At 33.4% G+C, this 23,424-nt stretch overlaps 1 protein-coding gene and 1 non-coding gene across 2 annotated transcripts in view; both read right to left on the bottom strand.

The window, feature by feature from the left end:
* Nucleotides 1-23,424, bottom strand: part of DACH2 (dachshund family transcription factor 2) — a 631,698-nt gene that overhangs the window by 405,331 nt on the left and 202,943 nt on the right. The window lies entirely within an intron of this gene.
* On the bottom strand, nucleotides 5,492-5,598 carry LOC136143139 (U6 spliceosomal RNA). The gene has a single exon (XR_010657840.1). It is a non-coding gene; the product is annotated as a U6 spliceosomal RNA (small nuclear RNA).

Below are 23,424 nucleotides of genomic sequence, written 5' to 3'. Positions count from 1 at the left end.
AGATCAGGAAACTGTGGCTCAAGGGATTAAGTGACTTTCCCAAGTCATACAGCTGTTATATTGGGTAATTGAGATTAGAGTCCAGGCAATCTGAATCTTGTTCCCACACACTGACTTGCCATGCTATGCTAACTGAAGAGTCAAAGAACCTAAAGAATCCTAAAAAGTTAAAGCTATAAGGAACCTTAGGAGACAGTGCAAATTCTTCCTCATACACATAGGGAAACTAAAGCTCAAAGAGATGAAATGGCTTGCCTATCTATGATCACACAGCTAGTTAGAAAGAAACCATGATTGCAACCCATGTTTACTGATTTCCAGCTCATGGATCTTTCCATAATAATCATTATAATCCCTTTAAGCATTTCTCCTTTGCTTCATTTTTCCAATCTGGACTATTAAAAATGATGCATGTCTATAATTATCTGAGTTGAATTTGACTGTATACAAGCAAAAGTAAATGGAAACACTGAGATATAAAGTGTGATATATAAAGTATGATAGATGAGAGATAGATGGATAGAATGAGATATAGATAATATAGATATATGGATATAACATATATAATAACTACCAAAACTCTGCTAGTAGATATTATTGTCCTCAATTTACAGATTAGGAATCTGAGGCTCATAGAGATCAGATAACCAGCCTAATGTCACACAGCTAGTAAGTAAATTCAAAATCAGGTCTGCTTGACTTTAAACTCCTATGTTATTTGTACTATCTGAGTAGCGGTTGCAATATGAAAATACTTTACAACTTTTACCCCATGGAGAAAAAAACTTTGTGTGCTTTTCTTTTATAACAAAGATCACAATTAATTTTTCTAATTTACGGGTAGTTGATAAGAATGGTTTTAATTAAGAGATAATTTATAATTAGACATTTTATTATTTTTAAAAAGTTAGGATTCCCTGGTGGCACAGTGGTTGAGAGTCCGCCTGCCGATGCAGGGGACACGGGTTCGTGCCCCAGTCCGGGAAGATCCCACATGCCGCGGAGTGGCTGCGCCCGTGAGCCATGGCCGCTGAGCCTGAGCGTCCAGAGCCTGTGTTCTGCAACGGGAGATGCCACAACAGTGAGAGGCCCGCATACCGCAAAAATAAAAAAAAAAACGTTATTTTTACTAAAATGTATGTTATGGTGTGAAAGAGAAAATTTTAACCTAAACTGTCATTGAGTATTTTCAATATAGAACTGTCATTTATAAAAAAAAAAGTGAGCTTGAAAAAGGAATACAGGTAAACAGTTTTACATGCATGCTGTATGAAAGAGTTCTATTCTCTAGGAATTGAAATAGCAAATTAAATAGATATTTAGTGAGACCCCAGCTAGTGCAAAGTGCTCTGCAAGATCTCCTCACCATATTAAGCCCACATGGCCAGTTTTGTGTGAGGCTTACCGATTTCATCATTGAGCCCACCACAGTTCCTGGCATAGTACCTTACACACAAATGTAGTTTGAGTTAGACTACAGAAAAAGTATACCCAGTTCACAAAAACAAACAGGAAAGAGTATATAATAGGCTGTTTCAAAGAGTTGAAATGACTACAGCCAGAGAAATTATATATAAAGTGAATCCAATTATGAGCCCACAGTGGAGTAAAGTTTGTCTTCTCTGAGACCTGGAAAAACCTAAGTCCATATTCTGACTGAAAAATCCTAAACAGCTGCATCGTGATTTTGGTCCTTTTTATTTCCTTTAAAAAATAATAGTATGTGTTAAAATTAGGCATTCTGGTCCCTGCAGAGAAGAAATTTGAAAATTTAGTCACATACTGCTCCTGGACAAACTCTCCACTGTTCCTTTCCCAGATCTCAGTTAAGGAAGAGCTTTAATTCCATTGCATAGCCCATTATTATGAGTTCTGTTACTGTTGTTGGATGATTAAAAGGAAGGAAAAGTACTGACAAATGAACACCTACTCTGTGCTGAGTATTATGCTAAAGTTCACATCAACTTAATTTAATTCTCTGAGTAATTCCATAAGATGGGTACTATTATCCCTATTTTAAGACCAGAAGCTAACCCCCAGAAAGGCTAACTTGTTGAAGGCCAGTCAAGAGATCCAAATTGTAGGTCTCATCTGTCTGACTCTAAATCCACTATATCATATGCATGTATTTCTTGACCTAGTGTAGGACAAATGACCCTTCCTTAATTTCTGATAAACAAAAGAGCACCTCCTCAGAGTGGAAGAAACAAACTCAACCATAACAGAATAGAATAAGCAGGGCCTGAAGGGCTGAGTTGTGCCTGGTCATCTCATCTCACCTGAGGCTTCATACATCTTGCATCTCCACGATTTACCAAACTTGGATAAAGGCAAAAAAGATAAAGGGGGCTAGTACTTCACACTAGGAGCAATTTTTAGGTTGCATGACAGAAACCAAATAAGTGGACTATAGGTTTCACAACTGTAAATCTGGTGCAAACAAAAGAGATTAGGAAATGATTAAACAACAAAGACTGTGACAGAGGAAAACTAAGAAAAAGTGGAGCTGTTTCAGAGGAAGGAGTCAGTGAAGATTTTATGGAGGAAAGGAGCCCTTAGCCAGGTCTCAATTTGGATGGGACCTGGACAAGAAGATGCATGGTACACCCATTCCAGACTAAATCATAGAGATAAGAATGAAACTGTCTTGGGACCAGAGAGGAGACAGGCCTGCAAGGTAAAAATGAGAGTATGATGGGAACAGTGAAAATAAATAATAACAATAAGTTGCATGGGGCTTACCAAGTAACACGCACATTTCTAAGTGATTTATATTGTCACCACATTCTGGCAGACATTCTGAAACTTAAACACAGTTAAATGATCTGCCCAAAGTCACACAACAGATAGTGTTAGAGCTGGGATTTGGAACCTATGAAGTATGATTCCAGAGTTTGTTCAATTAACCACTACAATGATACATTAAAGGAAAAGCATATTCAAGCAAAGACATATAGATACCACTTCTCTGTAGTCAACAATTAAGCTTTTCAATGCAAATTAAGAGAAAGTGAATATGTAGGAAAAATAGGTGAAAACTAGGCATAGCCTATAACTGGTCGAGATTTATAAAATTTATTACTTATGGGCAATGTGATTTACTATAAACTACAAATAAATTGAAATATGTTTTAATTAATTTTTATTGGAGTATATTTGCTTTACAATGTTGTGTTAGTTTCTGCTGTACAGCAAAATGAATCAGCTATACATATATATATATATCCCCTCTTTTTTGGATTTCCTTCCCATTTAGGTCACCACAGTGCATTAAGTAGAGTTCCCTGTGCTATACTTTAAAAGAATTAACAGCATTTACAACACACTTTAAGTGGACCTATTAAATTTATATCCTTTTAATTCATAATCTGATCACTTAGAAAGATTAAGTGGAAAATTTCAAAGATTTTTAATTACCCTTTTTATCCTAATCTTCATATTACATAAAGTTTGATATACTATTATTAAACAGAGGTTAAAACTATGCACACACACAGCTACATCTATACACACTACATATTTAAGAGCAAAGGTGGGTAGTCAGCTCTGTCTCCATTGACTCTTTATTTTAGGTAATTTTAAGATAATAACATGTAGGAGGTGATATACAGTATTACTATCCCAACAATCTATACTAAGAAGTGTTATCCACAATTACCATTGTTCAATTTGGCATACTAAGATATATGGTAGTATCTGAAATATGTTTAAGAATTACATTTAAAGTTTAAGACATTAATTTTCAAACCACATATATTTTTCTATATCTATCTATCATATATGACAAACTGCAACCATTGTAATATAGTGGCAGTGTTCTTATAATTAAAGACAAATGCTTTTCTGCTTTAAATACCTTGATTTTTCTATTAAACAATGACCACTTAGTTGGAAAATGTGAATAGTGTGTGTAAAATTTTGATTTAAACCTTCCCTCACTTCTTTCTAAAGACAGCAGCCAAAAAACTGAATAAGTCAGGGTGCCTTTGAAGATATTTAATTAAAATCTAATCTTAAAAGCTCACATAAATTAAGCTGTCATTCAGGAGACTTATGCATTCACATTTGCATATTACGTACAATTCATCAATTACTCATATTTGAAAGCAATGCCTTTCCCAGGGTGCTGAACTGCCAACAGTGCCAACAGGCACGTGCAACCCACAAAACCATACCTACTGGTACCTTGGAGAAAGCCACCTCCATATGGTCCTTCATTTGCACATCCACAGAGCTCCAAGCACACTTAGAAAAATATGACCATGGTTTGATGGATTCTATTCAGCTAAATTCGACAGAGATGAACATTTTACTTAATCTTGGTGCAATTGTATAGTGGTGGCAATTCAACAATCCTTCTTCCGCTCATGGCAAGTTTTAAGATTGCAGTAAAGATACAGAATCGTTGCTGAGCTTCAGCATCACCAGTCAAAACAGTTAAGCTAATATTCTCTGCAAGTTGATAGAAGGCAACCATTTGTTTAGCATGGCATATTTGAGAAAGGTAAAAAAAATGTAACAAATATATACCTGTGTGTGTGCATACATACATAATACATAGATACACATACACACATAGAGACTTGAAGGTGAAAATATCAAAGTGTGCAGTGGCTCATTCAGAACACTTGGAAAGCTTTAGATGTGGTGAAAATAAAATGCCCATAACTTTTCCAGACTGTGTTTTTTCCTAAATACTATTTTTGGGAAAAAAATGGCAACTCTTTAATAGCACAATGTCTACAAGCAAACAGATGCAAAGACACATTTTCCCCATGAGCTATAAGCTGTTACAAGATACCTTTAACTTTTTATACACACTGAGAAAAGAGGTCACTCTAGTAGTCCCAAAGGGAAAATGGTACACTTATAAGACACGATATATAAGAAAAAGGAACACAGAACCCAAATGACATAATGGGGTAAGCTCAGCTACTGCCACAATATTTTACATGAACCTATTCCTTAATAGTCAGTATAATTGTTTTAGAATTCCAAACAACTGCTTGCTTTAAAAAGTGAGGCCTGAACCAGGGACATTTCTCCTTTCATACGCAATGCCTTCTCCCCTCTTTCTAAAATCTGTCACCAATTCCTTTATCGTTTAGACATCCAGAAAACTTCCAAAACTTAGAGCAACTGGTAAATTTAAATGATCTTCTCTCATTTATTTTATATAAGTTATAAGTCTGTGTACTTGCACATGTGCATACTGCAGCTAATGTTCAGCAAATGACTCATAAAAATTCAACTCTGTAAGGATGTTTTGAGTGCCCACTATGCACAAGGCACTGTGTTAGATATTGTGGGGAGTATAAAGATGCATTATACATGGTCAGAACTCAAAATATAATAAGAAAAATATACATGTACACTAAGGACTAAAATACTGGCATAAACAATGCATTTCGAGGACAAAAAGAGAGAAATATTCATTCTGAGGAGACCAAAGGGGGTGGCATTTGATCTGGTCCTTAAAGATGAGTATGACAAATGTGAAGATTGTTTCATAAATGTGCATGCCTTGTAGAGAGGCCATGTTAATCTTTCTGTGTATCATTCCATATTTAGTATATGTGCTGATAGAAAAAAAAACACATAATCAAACCTAGCTTGAGAATCCAGCTAGTGTTCAAAGCAGGAAAAAAAACCAACACGAATATATGAGATAAACATTGTATCTTCTAATTATATACTATTTTCCATGGTACATACAGCTGGTTTAGTATAAACTGTGCTTTTACATATATCAAACATTGACCATTAGCCAGTCTTAATGTCAATTGCCATTGGGTATTAACTTGTTGTTGAACATTAGTTGGAATATAAAGACAGCAATAATAGTGAATTTATTCTATCAGAAAACAATATCTGCCTTTTATTCCTATCATCCTCTTCAATTTTCAAAATCCTGATTTCCCCCAACAGGTAATAGTATTAAGTGTGTATTACTTTTGTCATATAAATTTAATGTAAAACATTCCTATAAGAGGCAGTATGTTTAGTATCTGGAATGGGAGTAAATAGTACTGTAGAATAGAAGATTAAGTGTGTGTGTGTGTGTGTGTGTGTGTGTGTGTGTGTGTGTAATGTCACTCTCTCTGGCTGCAATTTAACCCTGAGGAAAAGTATTTGAGTTTGGTTCTGAACGAAAAATATCTGTCATGAGTTATCAGGTTCAGTTAACAATGTTAGCAAAACAACTGATATTCAATGTGTCCAATGCTCTAGCATTCAGTGCTTGTTAGTTTTACAAGCTTTCTTCAAATCCTCCATCTCCGAACCCTGTAAAACCTACATGGGTTTTAATTATCATCAAGAAGCTGTCAGAAAAAATCTATATGGACAGATTTTTAGAATAACTAATTATTCATTGTAACAATTCAACTAATTAAATAATGTCTGAAATATGTTATTTTAAATAATGCAGTGTAGTGGGGACATATACAACATAAGGTGATTATATCTGAACAGTTAGTGATCATTTACTGTTATAATGATTTTGCCTTACAGGACAAAAACAGGTCTTTACTTAAATCATAACTGCTATTTACAACTGAAAGTTGTCTTATTACACTACCTCTCCCTAAGTGAAGAATAATGTATCATGCTGCCATATGTCTCTTTTCAAGAAATAGTTCTCCCTTCTTTCAGGAAAAAAAAGACTATACCCCCACAACTTTATTTCTTCAGACGAACACAGCCCTAATACTGAATAATGTCTTATTGAATGATTAGAAAATAGTTCTTCATTTTCTATGCTTACTGTGGTAAAATCCTTATTTCATATAGGGAGGAAAATGTTTTCTAGGTGAAAAATCATAGCAGAATTCAAACCAAAGAGAATTCAAGTTTTGTTAATAAATAAAACTGCCATAAATCCAAATAAGAAGGCTGACATTTTACCAGATATATAACATTCCATCATAAGTTACTCATTAGTCTAAACATTAATTAAAACTAACTAGTGAATTAAAAGGTATTTTAAGTCAGAAATAAAGAGGGAAAAAAGTCTCACAAACAATCATTATAAATAAAATATTAAAGTGGTAAAACTCACAAGGTTGTCAGTGTTCTAAGTTTATTTTTAAACATATCTTAAGGATAGGTATAGTATAAAAATATTTTATGCTAGGAATGAGTGAACTGAATGAGATATCTGCTCAGTTTAGAGGCTATTTTGATATACTGGTTTTGTTCTAGTTCAATAGTTATAGAAAATCTATAAATTCATTTCCAGTTCTGAGTCATTGGATTAAAAAAATTTAGCTCAGCTTGTGATTTAGTAAAAATAATAATGATAATAATTTGGAGGTTTGGATTCCACCAACTAGTAAGGCTTACTGCATTTTCAGATCATAATTTAGTTTAGCTCAAATCTTTATTTTAGATAATAGCAAAGAGCTAGACTAATGACTAAATTATAGCACTGTGCAAAAATATCTCTTACCTTTTGACATATAATGTGTATTTTAAGTTAAGCATAATATCTTCCACATTGTATTAATTTTTATTTTACTTCCTCTTTATATTTTCTATCTAACAAAACTGTCCTAAAATTAACTTGTGCAACAAATATGCTACATGATAGTGGTCTTCAAGAATCTGATGATGTTATTATATGACATATGGCTGGCAGTGTGACTTCTGTGTTGGAAAAGGTATCACCTAACAAGAAAGATAAATGTCCTGTCCACTGTGAAACTTTATTATATGTTGTTTAGGCAAGAAAATCATTGAAAATGACAGAAGGTATGTCAATCAAAATATAGATATTAAAAATCCTTAAATACATATATTGATAATCCATACTGTGCTAAAAGAAGCACAATAAGCAGAATATTTTCTAAATTATAACTTTAAAGAAGGTCATAATTCTTGCCCCAGGCACACCTAAATATGAAACCTTCTTACTACTTTTTTGCAACAGCCTCACCATAAGCACCCATCAATTTTGCTGTCCAGAATGTTGTTTCAATCAAAATAAGATTAACAGTGCCACAGCAGAATATCAATGAAATATCTAACTTACTGAGAGCATCTGTCAGGATAGAAAGAGACAGAGTTTCGGTAGGAAACACTGTTAAGTTCTCATTTTCAAAGTTGGAGAATAAGGCAATAACAATCTCAATTCATTCAATTTGATATAGCAAATGCTTATTGAATTATTAATATTTACCATTGGTTAGCACTCATTATCAATCTAGTAGAATTTGGAAACTTTACACAAAAACATAGGTGCATGCATAAAATATGTATATATGTGTGTATATACATTTCCACATCACTAGAACCTAGTAGAATTCATGGCACATGGTAAACACTTAATAAATGTTTATTAAATGATGTAATGATTTAATCCACTTTAATTTTCCACAGGTAACTCCCTAAAAAGGTATTGTCACATCTCTTCTATCAACAATGTTATCTTTGTGAGGCTTACTGCGGACTGGGGGTTAAAATGGAGGACATTAAATATGTCTTCTTCCAACTGTTGGTCCTTATCGCTTTGTCCTTACCCTTCCCTTCCTAAGCCACACAGGCTAAATAAACAGCTAAGTCTTTAACTTCCAACATATTAGACAATATCACATTATAACTGTCTTTTGGGTTTTGTTGGATTTTGAATACAAGTCTTTAACATGATGACAAGACACACTCCCTAACCTTGTTTGGTGGGTGCATTAATTTCTAGGAGTAACAAGCTTGGAATCAGCATAGAGAGTGGTATTTTACAGATGCCTTAACTAGAAATGTGTTCATATCTTTAGCAAAAACTCAAAAAAGAATTGGTAATATGCCCACTAGCTTTCAACTGACATAATGAAGAGAGTCCCTGACATCTTAAAAGAAGGAGTTAGAATTAAATAAGTGAAGACATGCTCAGTTAAAAATGGAATAAGGACAAATGATAAATGGCATATCAATAAATAATAACAAGAAAATAATAAGATGAATAAAATGGGCAATAGCTTACAAAGTTACAAATGTAGGCAAATGAAGAGTAGAGCTACCTAAATGACATCCAAGTACTTAGAACATTACTGTAGTCAGCAATACTCTAACACCAAAATATAAACATACAGCTCTATATATTTCATGGTGTTCTGCTTATATTCTATTTTATTATTCAAGCACAAATGAACTTGACTCATAACCATTGACAGTTACTATATACTTCTAGATTGAAAATACTGTCCAAATAAGAATGCAGTAACCAAGGCTTGCTCTGGTAGTTCTTTCACATCTTTCATTCTTAAGCAGAATTGGAACTTTCTAACCACTTCTGGTTGCTGATAACAAGAAACAATAAGATATTACTTAGGAAAAAGAAAAGAGAGTTCAGCATAATTTCTGCTGACACCATGATTTCACCCTTAGAACATTTTCTAAATTACAAGGTTAGGTATTTGAAGCCAGTTACCCCAACGTGTAAAATAGCCTTATGAGCTTGAAGAAGCCTCACCAACCATATTCTGTCTATCACTATAAAGTACCAACCCCACTTCTACCATTCAACAACTTATCCATGTAGCCTACTACTTTCATCTGCAATGTTAGATTTGCATTTAGATTGTGCAGCCATGGGGAACCATATAGCACAGTCTTTAACACCTCCAGCTTCCTTGACCCAAATTGGCAAAATAAAATGAATTTATCAAGGTCTTCAAAGGTCATAGTGTAGGAAATCAGTAACATATAGGCAAAACAAATGCATTATCCCATTTTTGTGTTTACTATACAGAGAGGCCCAACTGCAAAGCTCTTCAGGTCATTCATTCTGAAAAAAACATTGAAAATGAATATATTAAAGCAATCTTTCTATGTATTGAGATTAAAAGTAGGTAATTCTTTTTGAAGTAACAGATACTTTAAACCACCTTTTTAAAGCTTGTAGGAATCAAGCCAGAGCACAGAACACTTAAGGCATCAATGTGATATCCCACAACATTATGTACACATCTCTTCCAGGTTGTCAAAATTATGGCCAGTTTCATTGGATCTGGTGCCCTTTACTTCAAAGAACCTACAGATATCTGTCATAAACTATGGTATCTGGAAGTGTATTCTGCTAGTCAAGAATGTCACAAATTCAAAGCCATAGTCTTGGGTGCACCATGCATTTAAGCATGATCTGATGGACACCACAGGTTCCTTTCAAAACAGAGCTGTTGGGAACATGCAAGTATCCCTGAAAGTATCAAGACAGAGGGTTTGCAAAGGAAGCAAATATAGCTCACCTCTTTTTTGGACATGGAAATCTCTGTCCATACCTCTTTTCTGAAAGGATACAAGAGTTCCAAATATACTAAAAATTTCCATTTGTGCATTTTGATTAAGTTGAACTTTATGACATTATCAAATATTTTGTTATTTGTCTCTCTTTCTCTGAATTTAAAGCTGTAGTATATTTCAAGTTTTATATTTTCACTAGAGTAAAAAATCAAATATTGTCATGGAAGAAAAACTATCCATACTTTTTCTTTCAGAGAAAAACAGTAATGTAAATTTATAAAAATTGTTTAGTTTTGAATTATGATTTGTAGAAATTTAGGAGTCAAGAAAAAGCATAATACTGAGCTCAGCTCTGTTCTTTTCTTAATAATATGTATTTCTTTTCTTATTGACACTTTGACTTTCAGTCATTCTTATTCATTGTAAGCCTTCCTATTCTTAGCAGCTAAAAGCCTTTCATCCTTCTGAGGCCACGCTATTCTCTATCTTTTTCTATACCTGTCTTAAGGCATTTACATTTCTTACCTTTTATTTAATCAATACAGAAATACATGAATTATTTATCATATTAGATTCAAGGGGCAAGCAGGAAAAACATGTGCCTCCATATACTTCTATAATGTCCAGTACAATTCTTTCAATATTATCATATACATGAAAATAAAATCATACACATATAATAGGCTTAAAGATAGTTAACGTGTTTTTCAAGGTATAATAATTAACAGAATTGTTTAGGGAATGGAATATTATAGATAGTATGTCATAGAGCTTTGCTGAATCTGCTCAAAATGACTATTTAAATTATGTTTAAAGTCCTATAGTTTAATATCTTTAGAAATATGTTAGAACAATTTCCTACTTTTGCAAATACAAGCTTATAAATAAAATGGAATCTTTCTCAGATGACCAGAGATCTTGCTATAGCTTAGTGTCATCACTCTGAACATAACTAAACATTGTGCCATAAAGATGCAGAGAGCAAATAAAATTGAAATGAAATGTGTACTGATGCCAAGATACTTCTTGAATTGCCTTATCTTGCCATATTCTCCTCAAAGTTAAGTACAACTCCCCAGAGAAATTTGTTTAATTGAGGATTTAAAGTAGTTGTTTTTCAGTTAATCATGGTTCTGCTGTAACATTACCAAGCATTTCCAACCAGCTCTACAGAATGAGCAAGGCATCCATATACCATTTAAAAATATATACTATGCAAGTATATATGTATGTAAACTTATAAATGTATAAGTACATAAATACAAAATTTAAAAATGTATAAATACATATATATACAAAAACATATAATATAAATACATATATATATACAAAATCATTCAAAATCATTATGATAGGAAACAGCTTATAATGATGAATAGGCATTCTGCAATTCTTCATTGTATTGTGGACTTGTGAATTTATTTGCCAAAAGGAGTGAAGAATGTTTTAATTAGGTGAACAATACATGTACAATCCCCATCCTGCAAAAATGCTCTCATTTCAATGGGAAAATCTCACAATGACAACTGATTTTCAAATTTCAGTTTTGTATTCTCTACTATTAATTTCCCATTCATCATCTGCATTAATTTCACTCTATTCATTCTGCTTTTGTGTCAATATAATGCAAAAATATAACAACAAAAACATCACTCCCAAGGAAGGAATTTATTCTAAGGATAATGTTTGTTTTATACAAAAATACATTTATGAGAAATATAAAGAAACTATTCAAGTCAGAGTGAGCTACTGAGTTACTCATATATTTATAGTTTAATCTGTTATTTTCCTTCTCTTTCATTCTCTATCTTATAACATTTGTTTTTATATCATAAATGTTTTTCAATTAAATGGAAAATGAGCAACACTTTTTTGTCTACATATATAGATGGGATCTCTTCAATAACATCTCTATGTGGATAACCTCCCATAATCTGTACAAAAAGGTTTTTGGTCAAGGTCATGCTAATACTTTACAAAATAATTATCTTTTTGCTAAGAAGTTCTGAGTTTATATTATTTTTTCATACATGATAGAGAAAACTTATCCAAATGAATAAGAGACCAAAGATTTGAAAGGGTAAATGTCAAAAGCAAATTAGACCTCTGATGACATGAACTCCAAGGAAAATCAAATACAATACTTCTTCTATGAATGTGTAATTGCATACCAGAAAGTATAGAATAAGATAAACATTTTTCTGTTTGTTTTTCACTTTCACAGAAACTCCATCACTATATGCTTTTAGATGGCCACATTTTGCTGACATTTACAAACATTTCATGTTGATCTTACGTGGGTCACATCAATCATCTATACAGTTTCAATGACACTTTGTTAAATAAACTGTCATGAAAGATTTATAGAGAATTTGATAAAAGTAAAGAAGATGTAGTTTAGCTTTTAAAGATGCATTACTCCTTTTCTGAGGGGTAATATCACTTTGAAAATACCACTAAGCTTTTCTAGCAATAAGTAAAGAAAGCAAAAAAAAATCCTTTTCTACCATACTTTTATTTGCATAACATTCTTCTTCCAAACATAGAAGGTGGGAGTGGGAAAGAGAACCATCTCAATTCAATGCTCCTTAGATTTAATGGTTATGCATTGATCCCATTTTAAGAAATATTACATGTAAGTTAACATCATTCAAAATTTATCACTAAAAATAATTAAATAAATATGACTCCTTAATCCATTCATGCAAACAAGTGCTTCTCTCAGACACTTGAATATTGTATTTTGAATTGGATGGTATATGATGACAAAAATGACACAAATTATTCTTCACACATTATTGAGGAATTCAAGTGCAAGAGGGTTACACTGGAATTCAGTGTAAAAAGCTACACTGGAATTCACAGGTTTTTTTGGCATGAATAATTACAATATGAGACCATTTAATTTAATTTTAAGCTAGCAGCTGCCTTAAGCACCTGGCTAGTTTTGTTGTTTGTTTTTTTCATGAAATTAAAAATGGGTATTACTTTGACTTAGACTTGTAAAGTAAGTCTAACTCTAGAGGCTGAGGCTCTAGTAGGCAAGCAATAATGTAGCCATGTTATGTTCACAATTATATACCTCATTGTGGTGGGAGAGTAGGCAATAAAGAGTTTGTTAACATCATGGATCTACTTTTTTTTCATTTTACATGTGAATTTGTTGAAAATTACTAATTTAGAACATAATTCCAAATTGTGGTACTGTTCTAGACTCCCTTGTAAGTTTCCTTGCCTAATGATCTATTGATATTTGCTGAGATATTTCCTTTGCTATCAATTCTCAGGAAAAATTTAAAATCTTTCAGATCACTGAGTTTTGTTGCCTGTAAAACAAGGATACACTCTGATAATGAATAATTTATAATCTAAAAATTTCAGATGCTTATATTTAAGATAGTAAACAATACATGCCAGAACCCAAGAATATAAATGCTTAGTACAATATTTTGCATAGTTAAATGCCTACTATTTATTCAGTATTAAGGCATGTACTGGTTATGTTTCTAAAGATGACATTTGACCTGTTGTATAATCACATATGTGTTTTAAAAATAAGCTCTATTATACTAGAATTCAATTCCATAATTGGCTAGAGTACACTAAGCATTCTTTATGAAAAGAAAGCCCAGAGAAAGCTTATATTTTAAACAGAGCATTCATAATTCATTTACACATAGCAGTTTGAAATTTAGTAATCTTATAGTAATTAAATAATATTGTATACAGAGATATGTAAAAAATCTTTTTCTATTTCAAAGGCTAAATTTCTCCTCTGATAACATTTACTAAATTATTGTTACACATTTTAGTGTCAAATATCTTTTTTGTAAGTTTCTTTCTTTAAGAAACCACTATGACCCCTAACATGTTTTACTCATGTGACAGTAGGCTGAGGTTTTGGGCTTTTGATTCTCTTTTATTTTTAAGTAACCAGATCTTCATTTGTTATGAAATCAAGGGAGAAGTTTATCTCTTAGAAGAAAATATAGTCAGAATTCTCTATGATATAAATCACAGCAACATCCTTTTTGACCCATCTCCTACAGAAATGGAAATAAAAACAAAAATAAACAAATTGGACCTAATGAAACTTAAAAGCTTTTGCACAGCAAAGGAAACCATAAACAAGAGCAAAAGACAACCCTCAGAATGGGAGAAAATATTTGCAAATGAAGCAACTGACAAAGGATTAATCTCCAAAATATACAAGCCGCTCATGCAGCCCAATATCAAAAAAACAAACAACTCAATCCAAAAATGAGCAGAAGACATAAACAGAAATTTCTCCAAAGAAGATATACAGATTCCCAACAAACACATGGAAGGATGCTCAACATCACTAATCATTAGAGAAATGCAAAACAAAACTACAGTGAGGTATCACCTCACACCTGTCAGAATGGCCACCATCAAAAAATCTACAAACAGTAAATGCTGGAGAGAGTGTGGAGAAAAGGGAACCCTCTTGCACTGTTGGTGGGAATGTAAATTGATACAGCCACTATGGAGAACAGTACGGAGGTTCCTTAAAAAACTAAAAATGGAACTACTATACGACACAGCAATCCCAGTACTGGGCATATACCCTGAGAAAACCATAATTCAAAAAGAGTCATGTATCAAAATGTTCATTGCAGCTCTATTTACAATAGCCAAGACATGGAAGCAACCTAAGTGTCCATCGACAGAAGAATGGATAAAGAAGATGTGGCACATATATACAATGGAATACTACTCAGCCATAAAAAGAAACAAAATTGAGTTATTTGTAGTGAGATGGATGGACCTAGAGGCTGTCATACAGTGTGAAGTTATTCAGAAAGAGAAAAACAAATGCCATATGCTAATACATATATATGGAATCTAAAAAAACAAAAATGGTTCTGATGTACCTAGGGGCAGGACAGGAATAAACATGCACACATAGAGAATGTACTTTAGGACAGGAACAGGGGAAGGGTAAGCAGGGACGAAGTGAGAGTGTGGCATGGACATATATACACTACCAAATGTAAAATCGATAGGTAGTAGGAAGCAGCCACATAGCACAGGGAGATCAGCTCGGTGCTTTGTGACCACCTAGAGGGATGGGATAGGGATGATGAGAGGGAGAAACAAGAGGGAGGAGATATAGGGATATATGTATATGTATGGTTGATTCACTTTTTTATAAAGCAGAAACTAACACACTGTTGTAGAGCAATTATACTCCAATAAAGTTGTTTAAAGAAAGTAATTATATCAAAGTAATGGTACACTAAAAGTTACATATCAAAAGAAGGATCTATTATAATTCTATAAATGTCTTCAAAGTAATGAATATGCTCAATTAAAATCATATGTGTGGATTGAAAAGAGAAAAAAACAGAGAAGTTTCTGAGTTGTTAAAATTGAAGGGGGAGCAAACTTGATTTTCAAATTAAGTTTTGACTAGCAATTCAATTGCACAAACACATTTTGAGAATCACTGGACAATTTTACAGTAAAGAGTAAGTAATGAGGACATTATTAATATCATACAAAGGCAGCTTCTTATTATAGTTCTATATATAAAAAGACATTCATTATCTTGTGCATGGCATTTTTATTTTATCAAAAAAATTTTTGAGTAAAGGAACTTAACATTGGGACTAGAAATAGCTAAGTATGCTACTTAATAGCACCAGATCTGCACACTTACTATCATATCAGAGATGGTTTCGTTACAAAAGTGTTGCAATTCTAATCATTAAATGTGCTAAAATGAAATTTAGGAGACTCTTATTTCAAGTAAAACTAAACATTATCTAAGAAAGCAGAAACTACAAAGAATGAACCAGGGCATTTTCATTATCTTTAATATTTACAATTTAAGTTTGCTAAGTTAAAAGTCAGTGAAATATATCTGTATCCGACATTAATTTGTCACACAGACTTAGAGGTTAGTAAAATATGTTTGAATCCTCATGAATCCAAATGAGCAAACATATAAAGCCTACAGCATGGTGTCAGGTACACAGTGAGTGCTCAAAGGTTGTTTTTAAATAACTGAAGGATTCTCTCAGAAAGCATTTTAAAGAAACAGTTAAAATTCTTGCAAAACTATAATTAATCTTTTCATAAATATTTTTGAGAAACATCCAGATGCCTTATAATGGTCCTTAAGAGTTTATACAGCTTCTAAGTTTCATTAGGTCCCATTTGTTTATTTTAGTTTTTATTTTCATTACTCTCGGTGGTGGGTCAAAAAGGATCTTGCTGTGATTTATGTCAAAGAGTGTTCTTCCTATGTTTTCCTCTAAGACTTTTATAGTGCCCAGTCTTACATTTAGGTCTCTAATCCAGTTTGAGTTTATTTTTGTGTATGGTGTTAAGGAGTGGAAACCATAAACAAGACGAAAACACAACCCTTAGAATGGTAGAAAATATTTGCAAACGAATCAATTGACAAGGGATTAATCTCTAAAACATATGAACAGCTCATGCAAGTCAATATCAAAAACAAATTACCGAATCCAAAAATGGGTGGAAGATCAAAAAGACATTTCTCCAAAGAAGACACACAGATGGCCAACAAACACATGAAAAGATGCTAAACATCACTAATTATTAGAGAAATGCAAACTAAAACTACAATGAGGTATCACTTCACACCAGTCAGAATGGCCATCATCAAAAAATCTACAAACAATAAATGCTGGAGAGGGTGTGGAGAAAAGGGAACCCTCTTGCATTGATGGTGGGAATGTAAATTGATATAGCCACTATGGAGAACAATATGGAGGTTCTTTAAAACACTAAAAGTAGAATTACCATATGACACAGCAATCTCAGTACTGGGCATATACCCAGAGAAATCCATAATTCAAAAAGACACATACACCCCAATGTTCATTGCAATATTATTTACAATAGCCAAGTCATGGAAGCAACCTAAATGCCCATCCACAGAGGATTGGATAAAGCCATAAAAAGGAATGAAACTTGATCATTTGCAGAAATGTGGATGGACCTAGAGACTGTCATACAGAATGAAGTCAGAAGGAGTAAAACAAATATCATATATTAATGCATATATGTGGAATCTAGAAAAATGGTACAGATGAACCTGTTTGCAAGGCAGAATTAGAGACACAGAAGTAGAGAACAAACATATGGACACCAAGGGGGAAAAGGTGGGGTGGGATGATTTGGGAGATTGGGATTGACATATATACACTAATATGTATAAAATGGATAACTAATGAGAACCTGCTGTATTAGAACAGGGTACTCTACTTAGTGCTCTGTGATGACCTAAAGGGAAAGGAAATCCAAAAAAGAGGGTATATATGTATACATATGCCTGATTCACTTCACTGTACAATAGAAACTAACACAATATTGTAAAACAACTATACCCCAGTAAAAAAATGGAAAATAAAATAAAAAGTTTATACAGCTTCTATAAATATCTCTTCCAATCTACAACTTAAGCTTCTTAGGGAAGCAAGTTTTACAGGGTAAAACATGTGTTGTAAAACAACTGAAGAACAAAATAGCATGTTACTTTCATGTCTGTGGTGAAAAAAATGTTTATTTTTGGAATATTTACACGACTTGAAACCAATTATTTGTGATTAAAACCATCCCTCTTATTTCTTTTACTTTAAAATTGTTTAAGCCCTTATATAATAAGTAATGCATCTATATAGTAAATTTTGCCTCACATGCTTAACCCTTTATCTTTAAAGAACTCTTTATAATTGTTTCCAATTATACTATATCTGGCTCTTTCTATTACAAATTCTTTGGTACAGATTTGAACATGAAACCAACTTCTACAACACATTATAATAAATATCTCATTTACAGAAGCTGAATATTAATTGAGAACCAAAACGCTGTATTATTTCATGACCATATCGTCCCTGTCAGAAGTCCTAAGACGACCTACTATTAGTTTCCCCTCAGGAATAAAACTGTATTCTTTAGCTTGCAACAAAAAACAGGCCACAACCAAGACAAATGTACTTTTTTGCTATATTTCTTCAGTCCATTATCTCCTTCATTAATCACATTCTATCAGCCCCTGACTGGGTGAGCAGCTTGATTTCCAGATTGCGTGTTACCCTTTCACATTACTCACAGGGTCTTAATCTAGTCCTGTTTAAAGACTTACAAATCCTATCATGAATGTCAAATTGAAAAATCTTTTTTGACTTGGAACTTTTTCCAATATTTAGCTTTTTAATGAAAACTTTATTATGTAAAATATGACACAAAAAAAGCATAAAGTATAAAATATCCTGAAAAGTAAGAAGAGTTTGGATAGTTCAATTACAAGTTTAGACTCTGATACAGTAAAAAGAGCAACGTATAAGAAAGAGAGTCTAAAATCAAAATTTCTCTTTCATGTAATTTGTCAATCAAATTTACTGGAATGATTTGGAATGGACTAAAATATAATTACTAAATGAAACGAGGTGTTTTATTTAAAACTGACCACTGTGTAGTTTCCTATTGGTAAGTATTGCTGGGGACAATCCACTTTGGGGATCTGCCATCCCCCAAACAAACACCAATGGGTATAAAATGTTCACTCTTCTCTCACCAGACTAAACCTTAAAGTGTTAGCTTCAGAATCTTTGTACTTTCTGCTGTCTCTGCCTAAAATATTCTTACCCAATATTTAGGCTGCTTGCCACTCGTTTTATTCAGGCTCAAATGCTACCTCATAAGAAAAGCCTTCTCTAACCACCTAATTGAAAAATTATCCCAAAGACATTTTCATTTTTCTCTGCCTTATTTTTCCTCATAGTACTATCTCATATGACTTATAAGTTATTTGTTTACTCATTTATCATTTGTCTCCCTCAACTATAATGTAAATATAATTTTGTTTTGTTCATTATTACATTTCTGTGCCTAGAACTAAACCTAGCACATGCAATCAATAGATAATTTTAACTAGTAAATATGTAAACTTGAATTTAGTAGATTTTCTTTAGGTACATTCTACACTTAAATTTACACAATAGTATAAGTTAAACTGATTGTGAGATTTTTGCATGTAGGTGACCTTGTCCCTGAATGTCTAGCTGCTCTCAATCAGTCATAACTAAGCACAGTTAATCCTGTAACAGGCCATGCCTCACGAAGCTTTCTCACAGTCTGGCTGAGATAACAGGCCATGTAGTACTCTGATCTCAACCACTTCTGTTACTTACAGAATTGCTATCTGTCCTCCTGACCCAGAATTCCTTGAGTACTACAGGCTGCTGAGATGACATCTTACTCCCTCCTCCTTTTTCCATAAGCATAAGTCTGCATTCTGAATAAATTATTGAAACTCTCAAGCTCTCATCCTCATATTCAATTCCATAGGTATAGGGAGGCAGAAGACAGTGATATTATAACTACATTTGACTACATATCATATAATATTCAAACTGCAGAAAACCAGAGATTAAGAAAGATACCTGGATATGTCAGGTTGCAAAAAAAACTTGCCTGTAGAACAGCAAAGAGTTACATCTGACTTCTGCTCAGAAGTCATGCAAGCAAGCAGAGAGTGAAGTGAAATATTTGAAGTGTTGAAAGAAAAAGCCCACCAAACTATAATTCTGTATTCTGTAAAATTATCCTTCAAAAGTAAAGGAGAAATAGACTTTCTCAGACAAACAAAAATTGAGGAAATTTGCTGCCAGTAGACCTGGCTTGCAAAAAAGTTAAAATAGGTTAATCAGAAAGAAAGAAAATTATGTAGGTCAGAAACTCAGTCTACATATAGAAAAGATAAGTATTAGAGAAGGAATAAATGAAGGTAATATAAAACCTTAACAGTTCTTATTCTTAATTTAGCTAATAGATAACAGTTTGTTCAAAATAATAACAATGCATTCAATGACTATAGCTTATATATAACTGAAATGAATGACAGTAATAATACAAGGGACAGGAGGAAGGAATTAGAAATATTTTGTTATTATAAGGTAGTTGCCCTACCTAGGAAGTAGTACAATGTTATTTGAAAGTAGAGTTGTGTTTGTTTAAAATGTATGTTCCATTACACGAGAACAACTGCTAAATGATGTTAAAAAAAGTATAATTGATTTGCAAAAGAGGAGAGAAAATTAAATGATATAAAGTGCTCAATAAAGGGACTTCCCTGGTGATGCAGTGGTTAAGAATCCACCTGCCAATGCAAGGGACATGGGTTCAATCCCTGCTCTGGGAAGATCCCACATGCCACAGAGCAACTAAGCCTGTGTGCCACAACTACTAAGCCTGCACTCTAGAACCCAAGGGCCACAAATACTGAGCCCATGTGCCACAACTACTGAAGCCTGCACACCCAGAGCCAGTGCTCCACAACAAGAGAAGCCACTGCAAGGAGAAGCCCGCACACTGCAACAAAGAGTAACCCCTGCTTGTCACAACTAGAGAAATCCCGCGTGCAACAACAAAGACCCAACACAGCCAAAAATAAATAAATAAATTTATAAAAAATAAAAATAAAAAAAATAAAGTGCTCAATGTAAACCAGAGAATGTAGAAGAAGGGTGAAAGACAAAAATAGGAACAAATAACAAGGACAACAAACAGAAAACAGTTACAAATATGGCAGATATTAATCCAACTATATCACTAATCACTTTAAAGGTCAATGATCTAAAATATGTCAAGTAAAAGAGATTGTCACAGTGAATCAAAGAACAAGACCGAACTATATGTTGTCTACAAGAAATGTACTTTAAATATAAAGACATATGTAGATTAAAAGTAAAAGGATGGAGAAAGATATACCATGCAAACACTAATCAAAAAAGAGGTGGAGTCACTATATAAATTTCAGGCAGAAGAGACTCCAGAGCAAGGAAAATTATTAGTGATAAAGAGGGCCATTACAAGATGATAAAAGGGTCAATTGTCCAAGAAAACATAATAATTTTAATGTGTATGTACCTAACCCTAACAACAGAGTATCAAAATATGTGAGGCAAAAACTGATAGAACGCAAGAAGAAATAAATGAATACATTATTATAGTCATAGACCTCAACACCCCTTTATGAGAAATGGACAGATCCTGCAGGCAGAAAATCAATAAGTACATAGTTGAACTCAACAGCCCCAACAATCAAGTGGATATAATGAACATCTATAGACTATTTCATCCAACAACAGCAGAATACACATTCTTCTCAAGCTCACATAGAAGATTCACCAAGATAGACCACATTTGGGGCCATAAAATACACCTTAACAAATTTAAAAGTAGAGAAATCACACAATATCAGCTCTCAGACCATAATGGATTTAAAGTAGAAGTCAATAAGAGAAAGACAGCTGGAAAATTCCAAACTACTTACAGATTAAATAACATACTTCCAAATAATATGTGTCAATGAAGAAGTCTCCAGAGAAATGTAAAAATATTTTAAACTGAATGAAAATGAAAATACAACAACAAATTACGTGAGATGCAGTGACTGCATTGTTCAGAGGGAAATTTAGAGCACTGAAAGCATACATTTTTAAAAAGTAAAGATTTAAAATCAATCATCTAAGTTTCCATTTTATGAAGCTAGAAAAAGAGCAAATTAAAACTAATGTAAGCAAAACATAAAAATAATTATAAGTAAAGTTGAAATAAAAGAAATTGAAAGAGATTAAATCAATAGAGAAAATCAACGAAATCAAAAGTTGGCTTTTCGAAAAGTTCAATAATATCAATAAGCCTCTAACCAGGTGAACTAAGGAAAAAGAAGACACAACTTAACTGATATGAGAAATGAAAGTGGAGACATCACTACAGATGTCATGGACATAAAAAAGTTTAATAAAAGGATAAAAAAGGAATATTATAAACAACTCTATGCCTATAACTTTGATAACTTGTATGAAATAGACCAATTCATTAAAAAACACAATCTGCAAATCTCTTACAAAAAGAAATAGATAATCTGAATAGACCTACATCTATTAAAGAAGTTGATCAAGAATTAATAAACTTGCAAAATAGAAAGCACCAGGCTGAGGTGGGTTCACTGGTGAATTCTACCAAATATTTAAGGAAGAAATTATATAAATATTCCAGTATTTCTTTCAGAGGATAGAAGCAGAGGAAATAACTCAATAACTCATTCTAAGAGGCCAGCATTACCCTAACATCACAACCAGACAAAAACATTACAAAAAAAAGACTAAATCTCATAATCATAGATGCAGATATACTCAACAAAATATTAGCATATCAAATCCAACAATGTATAAAAAGAATTTTACACCAAGACCAAATGGGATTTATTCCAGGTATGCAAGGCTGGTTCAACTTTCAAAAATAAATAATGTGAAGTGGAGAGGGTAATCAAACTGGCAGATTAAGAGGATATGGAGCTCACCTCCCTCACAAACACTACAAAAATACATCTACATGTGGAACAATTCTCCTGGAAAACTAACTGGAAACCACCAGAAGGACTCATGTAAAACTGAGACTGTAAGAAAGATACACATGTGATCAGGTAGGACTGGAAGAAAAGAGATCAGGTCAGGACCTGTACCCCAGAAGGGGACTCAAAGGAAAAGGGAGACTACATGACTGGACACTCTGGAGAGTGAGCGGGTCGAGCCACAGACTAGGCATCCCAGTCCTGGGGTCCTACATGTGGGAGACAAGCCCCTTTGGCTGATTGGAGAACCACTGTGACAGATAGAAAGGCTGGAGAAGCACAGACTCCACTTGTGAGGAGGGCACAGGTACTGGACTTGACCCCAGGCAAGGCAGAGAGAGATCTGCCATAGCAGCTGCTGCCTCTCAACACTCCCCAGTCTGAGCTGAGTGAATACCCAGGCCCTGCTCACTCCGTGCCACAAACAAAATGAAAAAAATGAAAGAAATCTATGAGATCTTTGGCATATCATTCAACATGCCAAAATTCACATTATAGGGATTCCAGAAGGAGAAGAGAGGGAGAAGGGTATAGAAATGTATTTGAAAAAAATTGTGGCTCAAAACGTCCCAAACCTAAAGAAGGAAAAATATATCTAGGTATGGGAAGCACAGAGGTTCCCAAACAAGGTGAACCAAAACAGACCCACAGGAAGATATATATGAATTGAAATGCCAAAAGTTAAGAATAAAAAGAGAATTCTAAAGGCAGCAAGAGAAAAGCAAAGAGTCATGTCAAGGGAATACCCATAAGGGTATCAGCTGATTTCT

This window comes from Phocoena phocoena, chromosome X (assembly GCF_963924675.1).
Source record: "Phocoena phocoena chromosome X, mPhoPho1.1, whole genome shotgun sequence".
NCBI lineage: Eukaryota > Metazoa > Chordata > Mammalia > Artiodactyla > Phocoenidae > Phocoena > Phocoena phocoena.
The sequence above is the reverse complement of the archived record's forward strand: the minus strand, read 5'-3'. Positions and strand labels throughout refer to the sequence as shown.